At 43.6% G+C, this 7,646-nt stretch overlaps 1 pseudogene; it reads left to right on the top strand.

The window, feature by feature from the left end:
- The first annotated feature begins 6,245 nt into the window (after window positions 1–6,245).
- On the top strand, window positions 6,246–6,992 carry LOC102239775 (annotated as a pseudogene).
- Window positions 6,993–7,646: the final 654 nt, after the last annotated feature.

The raw sequence follows: 7,646 nt of genomic DNA, 5'->3' as shown, positions 1-7,646 counted from the left end.
AACACTATTCACCGAAGACTCACTCTGTCAGCAGATCTGCCAGATTTTACAGCAGACATTCTCGCGTATGTTGGCATGAAAAGCCAGGAAGGGATCTCCTATGGCAAGAGAGCTGTATTCACCTCCTCTTAAATCAGTGGGTCATATCAAAGGGAACCAGTGGTTTTGATCAGAAAAGAAGAGTATGTGATGTTAGCATACATTCTCACCCACTGTTCTGCAAGGGGGATCTGTCAGTTCTGACAAGAGGAAGTGGAGAAAAAAAAATCAAGCTGTTCCATTTTCATATATATTGAAAGCACAAAGCAATACTGATTTAGTGCCTAAGCCACGGAGGGTGTAACAGGAGCAGATGAAAGATACTTTGTCCACTGGTGGATTCTCTTGAAATATGTTGGAATATGGACTGCAGTGTAATAGTGCATTTAGTAAACAGCCTTGCAGGAACTGAGGCCATCTGACTCAAATAATTATCCAAATGTGTCTCCATAGGAAGCAGGAAAAATTAATGTGAAACAGTATATATCAGAATTTCATAGTGAGGCTAAATGAGAGAGAGGGGCAGGGACACGCTATGTAACTGGGAGCGTTATGTTCAGACACATAGATTTGAAGGAGATTGAGATGGTGGGATACTTCTGGCATATACATGAGGTAATAAATGGGATTTCATTGAATTTGCTGGAGGAATTCTTTGGGGAAAGAAGGGATGGAGTGAGAATATCCCAGAACCCCACTAATGAGAAACAAAGCCAAAATAATCTGATATTTCCCTTTCATTGTGATATTATTTTACTTGCTGCCTGGTGCACACTCTGCAGCCATAAATTATGTGTAAAACAATTTAGTCCCCAGAAGCTTAGTTACTTGAGCAGCATTATGTTTTGCATGTTTAGTTGTCATTTCTGTTAGGGAATTATCCAAATGGGGACTCAAGTCAGGGCACACAGCATTCAGAAAGACACAGGGTCACTTTCTAGTAACTGATGCTAATGCGTAGTCAGTTACTGGGAGGAAAGTTGATATTTTAAAATTACAACTAAGATGCAAAGTGCCAATCAGATAAGCAAAAATAAAATGTTTTGCTTCCATTCAACATTTGGCCTGGTGTGCTTTGAATCTCTCCAGATAATAATTAGTGACTGTCTTCACATAGGATGTCAGGTTGAGAGTTTACCTGTGACCTCAACTTTAAAAGGAGGGACACAGCAACTGAATTCTAGACCTAGGTTGACTAGCTAGAAAACTACCCCTGCAGTAAATGTTCTAGTAACCCTTTTTAGATGGAAATTAAAATACATAAATGGCAGAATATTAACAAAAATTTTTCTTATGCACCAAGTGGTAATCTATTTTTTTACATGTATCTGTTTATTTTTGGAAAATTTTATTATTACAAATACATAGAGAATCCCAAATGTATGTAGTTTGCAACTATTTTTTAACAATATGAGCACATCTATCCTATATAATAAAAGCCTAATATGCTAAGTTTCTGGTCATCCAGTTGGCCGTTCAACCAATCAAAGCGTAATATGCTAATGATATGCTAAAGCCACTCAACTGCTTGCTATGAGATGCACTGACCACCAGGGGCAGATGCTCCAACTGGTAGGTTAGCTTGCTGCTGAGATCCAGCTGATTGGGACTGAGCGAGATGGGCCAGACACACTCTGGAGCCCTCCCGTGTTCCTCCCTGGCTGGCCAACCTCCTGTCTCCCTCCCCGGACCCGATTGATCGTGCACCAGTGGGGTCACTCAGCCTGGCCTGTGCCTTCTCACAATCCGGGACCCCATGGGGGATATCGGAGAGCCGGTTTTGGCCCAATCCCGCAGGCCAGGCTGAGGGACCCCACTGGTGCCCAAATTCATGCACTGGGCCTCTAGTTTAACTATAATGCAAGTCAAATATAGAAAAACTAGAGGCCCGGTGCACAAAATTTTTGCTTGGGTAGGGGGTCCCTCAGCACAAATTGCGAGATGGCACAGGCCAGGCCAAGGGACCCCACAGTGCACGATCAGGGCTGGGAGGGATGCAGGAAGTTGGCCAGCCGGGGAGGGACCGAAGGAGGGCTCCAGGGCATGTCCAGCCCATCTCACTCAGTCCCGATCTGCAGGACTCCAGCAAGAAGCTAACCTACTGGTTGAAGCGTCTGCCCCCTGGTGGTCAGTGCATGTCATAGCGAGCAGTTGAGTGGCCTTAGCATATCATTAGCATATTACACTTTGATTGGTTGAATGGCCAACCAGTCATTCAGACACCCCCTGTCACACACAGAGCTGCAGGGCAATCAGGGGATTGGGGAGCTCCCCCCTATCAGGCACAGAGCAGGGCTGATCAGGGGGTTGGGGCGCCTTCCCCTGTCACACACAGAGCTGCAGGGCGATCAGGGGGTTTGGGCGCTGCCCCCTGTCACGCTGATCCCGGTGCCGGGAGCCTCGCTGCTCCGCTGATCCCGGTGCTGGGAGGCATATTACCCTTTTACTATATAGGATAGAGGCCTGGGGGCTGGCTGGTTTGCCCTGAAGGGTGTCCTGGATCAGGGTGGGAGTCCCCACTGGGGTGCCTGGCCAGCCTGGATGAGGGGATGATGGCTGTTTGCAGCTGGTCACACACCCTTCAGGGTGGGAGTCCCCACTGGGGTGCCTGGCCAGCCTGGATGAGGGGATGATGGCTGTTTGCAGCTGGTCACACACCCTTCAGGGTGGGAGTCCCCACTGGGGTGCCTGGCCAGCCTGGATGAGGGGATGATGGCTGTTTGCAGCTGGTCACACACCCTTCAGGGTGGGGGTCCCCACTGGGGTGCCTGGCCAGCCTGGATGAGGGGATGATGGCTGTTTGCAGCTGGTCACACACCCTTCAGGGTGGGGGTCCCCACTGGGGTGCCTGGCCAGCCTGGATGAGGGGATGATGGCTGTTTGCAGCTGGTCACACACCCTTCAGGGTGGGGGTCCCCACTGGGGTGCCTGGCCAGCCTGGATGAGGGGATGATGGCTGTTTGCAGCTGGTCACACACCCTTCAGGGTGGGGGTCCCCACTGGGGTGCCTGGCCAGCCTGGATGAGGGGATGATGGCTGTTTGCAGCTGGTCACACACCCTTCAGGGTGGGGGTCCCCACTGGGGTGCCTGGCCAGCCTGGATGAGGGGATGATGGCTGTTTGCAGCTGGTCACACACCCTTCAGGGTGGGGGTCCCCACTGGGGTGCCTGGCCAGCCTGGATGAGGGGATGATGGCTGTTTGCAGCTGGTCACACACCCTTCAGGGTGGGGGTCCCCACTGGGGTGCCTGGCCAGCCTGGATGAGGGGATGATGGCTGTTTGCAGCTGGTCACACACCCTTCAGGGTGGGGGTCCCCACTGGGGTGCCTGGCCAGTCTGGGTGAGGGGCTGAGGGCTGCTTTCAGGCTGGCGGTTGTTGACTGAAGCTCCCAACCGCTCCTTTTTTTTCTCTTTTTTTATTTTATTCTGGGCCAGCTTTAGCTCTGGCTCTAGCTCTGAGGCTTCGTATCTGGTTTGTTTGCCATTCTATAATCGAAACAATGTATAACTTCAGCTCTGAGATCCCGGCAGGCTGAAAGCTGGTTTCTAGGGTTTTGTTTAGCTTCTTATTTACAACATAGTACATAGTTGCTTAGATTTGCAACTCAGTGGCCGGCAAGTGAGGCGGGGAACGTTGGAGTCTGCAGTCACTGAAGCAAGGAAGCCTCATGTTCGCTTCCAGCTGCCTGGCTGCCGGCCGCCATCTTGGCTGACAGTTAATTTGCATAAGGATATGCTGATTAGCCAATGGGAAGGGTAGCGGTCGTACGCCAATTACCATGTTTCTCTTTTATTAGTGTAGATTACTTAATAACCTTGATCATGCCTTTCTTTATTATAGCATTTAAATTAACCACTATTCTAACATTTATCTTTACTGGTGAGCTTTATCTTTTCTAAAATTGATCTATATGGAATCACATTGAATGTATAACTCAGTGTCTGGTTTCTTAACTTCAAACATTTGCTAGTGAAATTCTTCCAGGCTTTTTTCATGTAGCAAAACAAATTATCTGCTGCTGAATAAAGATATTAAACCCCCCTCTCCCGCTTCCATACTTAGTGACTTAAATTAACTTTACTCACTTCTAGTTTCTCATAGTTTTGTGAAGGTGGGTCGGCAAAACATCTCCTTTCTGTTCTACTCATCATTGCCTTGTAGACTGAGGGCTGGGATTTAGTAAGATGAAAACTTACAAAGTCACATGATTGATGCTTAAAATAAAAATATGTCTGGCACACTTCATCATCTTGGACATCAGTCTATTCTATGTCAGAAATTAGCAGAGTAGATTAAACAGTCTATGATTCAATTACATGCTGTCTGGAAGGGGCTCACTTCAAATACAACAACATGGAGACTGACAGAAAAACGGGAAAAAAGAAATATCATGCACACAGCTATCAAAACAACAACAATAAAACTGGAGTGACTATATTAAAAATCATTAACGTAGATTCAGAGCAAGGAACATTACTAGAAATAAAGAGGGGCATTGACTAATGACAAAATAATGACCCTAAATGTGTACATATCAAACAATAGAGCTTCATAGTAGGTGCTGTGAACACTGAAAGAGCTAAAAGGAGAAACAAGACATCACAATTACAAATGTTGGAACTTCTACAACCTTTCCCTACACCAGAAAGATATAGAACATTTGAATGACACAATCAACCAACAGAATCCAATGGACATACATGTATAGTTAAGAGCTGTCAGAATTTATAACAGAGACCTCAACTTAGGAATGGGGAGGGCTGGTGGGAGGGGCTCACACACCCTGTGTCTCTGGAAAAGCCCTACAGGACAACCTAGGTTTACAACAGAGGTGTCTGGTTGGAGCAGCCCCTTGTCTTTCCTCAGTGAAAAGGGGCTTCCTGTTTCTTGTGTCAGGGTGTGCCTGTGGCTCTCTGTTGCTGCATGTACCAGTTTGCAATTATCTTTCTGCCAAATAAATCACTTTTGGTGACAAAATTTCTAGTTGACTTTTGTTTACTGTTGGCAGAACAAAAACTTGTTTCATAGGTATTGAAAACTGTATATAGCCTAAGTTATTACAATTGTTGCCTTAAATAGGTATTGTATTTTTAGGTCACAATTCAAAATTGCGAATGATGTTTGTATTTTTGCAAATGTACCAAGTAACATTGGTGCTGTTGATGTTTTTATTGTAACAAGTATATTATAATTGTCCTATATAGAACTTAAAATCTGCTAGGCCAGCATATTTAAGGGTTAACTTATATAATAGGACTAATTCAAATAATTCCTGCACATCCCACACTATTTCAGTTTGTTCTTTCAAAATTCATGCTCTTGCTGATCCCACTGCATCAGTCCTTGTCCCTCTTCCAGTGACCATATGGCATCTATGTGAATGTTCTATCATTGCCTAACTTTGTGTGCTCGAATGGCACAGCAATTCACTGCATTTCCAAAAGCTCTATAATGTTTATCACTGATGGCCATTTGATATTTTTATCTTATCATCATGATGTATTAGTGCAGAAAATAAAATTGGTATTCGAAAACCACTGGAGGCTTTGTGAATCTGACTGATATATAGAATTCTATTTTTTTTGAAAGATCAATTGCTTAAATAGATGCACAGAATTGAGAACATAGCTTCTTAATTTGTAAAAAGAGCAACCATAGGTCCATAGCAGATGTATAGACATGTCAGATTGCAATAGAAGCCTTGTAATTTGACAAGAGGGTGTGATTAGAGGATGCTTAAATTCACCTGCTTTTTTTCTCATCTCTCTGTTTCTCATGCTACTTTAAGGACTATATACATATGCACATACACACATACCTATATAGATACATGTATACATGCATGCATTCATATACACTTACATACATACACACATATATGCATACACACATACATACACTGGGTGAATTCTTAAGATTTTTATCTAAGCATAAACTACAATTTTATAATTCCAAATGGTGTCAGTTCTTATGGAATATTTTAAAGTATTTCTGATCTTCAAGAGGACAATGATGTTATCAAATTTCGATTTCTACTTTGATGTTCAAGGAAAGGATAAAGCCAATTCCATGAAATATAGCAGACATAGGGAATTGACAACTTATATTTTAAGACGACTGCTCAACATTTCACTAATTTCATATTATTTCAAAAAATATGTTGAGGCTTTGCAGACGCCACCTCGAAGCCTCCCATGACCAACCATGGTGAACCCCACTGTGTTCTGCGACATCTCCATCGACAGTGAGCCCTTGGACCGCATCTCCTTTGAGCTGTTTGTAGACAAAGTTCCAAAGATAGCAGAAAACTCCCGTGCTCTGAGCACTGGGGATAAAGGATTTGGTTATAAAGGTTCTGCTTTCCCAGAATTATTCCGGGATTTATGTGCCAGGGTGGTAACTTCACACGCCATAACGGCACAGGCGGCAAGTCCATCTATGGCAGTGGTTCTCAACCTTGGCTGCACATTAGAATCACCTGGGAATCTTTTTAAAATCCTGATTTCTGGGCCCCATCCTCCGGAAATTCTGTTTCTTTGTTACTAATGTTGTGGCCCCACCCCATAACAAAGAAACAGAATTTCCGGAGGATGAGGCCCAGAAATCAGGATTTTAAAAAGATTCCCAGGTGATTCTAATGTGCAGCCAAGGTTGAGAACCACTGATCTATGGGGGTAAATTTGAGGATAAGAACTTCGTCCTGAAACATACAGGTCCTGGCATCTTGTCCATGGCAAATGCTGGACACAACACAATCATTCCCAGTTTCTCACCTGCACTGGCAAGACTGAGTGGTTGGCTGGCAAGCATGTGGTCTTCCGCCAGGTGAAGGAAGGCATGGATATTGTGACAGCCATGGAGTGCTTTGGGTCCAGGAACGGCAAGACCAGCAAGAAGATCACCATTGCTGACTGTGGACAACTCTAATAAATTTGACTTGTGTTTTATCTTCACCACCAGACCATTCCTTCTGTAGCTCAAGAGAGCACCGCTTCACCCCGATTTGCTTGGAATGTTCTATAATCTTTGTGCTCTTGCCAGTTTATTCGGTTCCATAATTTCCTTACCCCTCCCAGTCTAGCTGGATTGCAGAGTTAAGTTTATGATTATGAAATAAAAACTAAACAGTTGTCTGTCAAAAAAATATGTGGAATGTTAAAAATTAGGAAAACAACATATTCAGTTGATGATTATGGGGCAGTTTCTTTCATTTTTATAACAAATATATTCTAAAATATACCTATTTAATAAATACTATTACACAAAAGAGTTCATGGTCATGATAATTTTCTTGAAGATATTACACCACTCATATTAAAATAACATTATGATAAGATGAGGTGCTTTTACAAAAATGCTGTTTATAAGTCTTAGTAAACGTCAGTGAGCCTATCAATAGCAGCCTTAGAGCTGAGTAAATGAATCTAAAATAAGAAAGTAAAAGGCATAATCCTAGCATCAACTGTAAATACCCTATACTTTACAGTAATTATACTGTAGGTCATGGCCGTTGAATACTTTCTGATATTCCTTTCTACAAATTAAAAATACATGTTGAAATGTGTTATTAAAAACAATAAAATAATTGCGTGTTAGTGGGAAAAT

This window comes from Myotis brandtii, unplaced genomic scaffold, assembly GCF_000412655.1.
Source record: "Myotis brandtii unplaced genomic scaffold, ASM41265v1 scaffold154, whole genome shotgun sequence".
NCBI classification, from domain to species: Eukaryota; Metazoa; Chordata; class Mammalia; order Chiroptera; family Vespertilionidae; genus Myotis; species Myotis brandtii.
The sequence above is the reverse complement of the archived record's forward strand: the minus strand, read 5'-3'. Positions and strand labels throughout refer to the sequence as shown.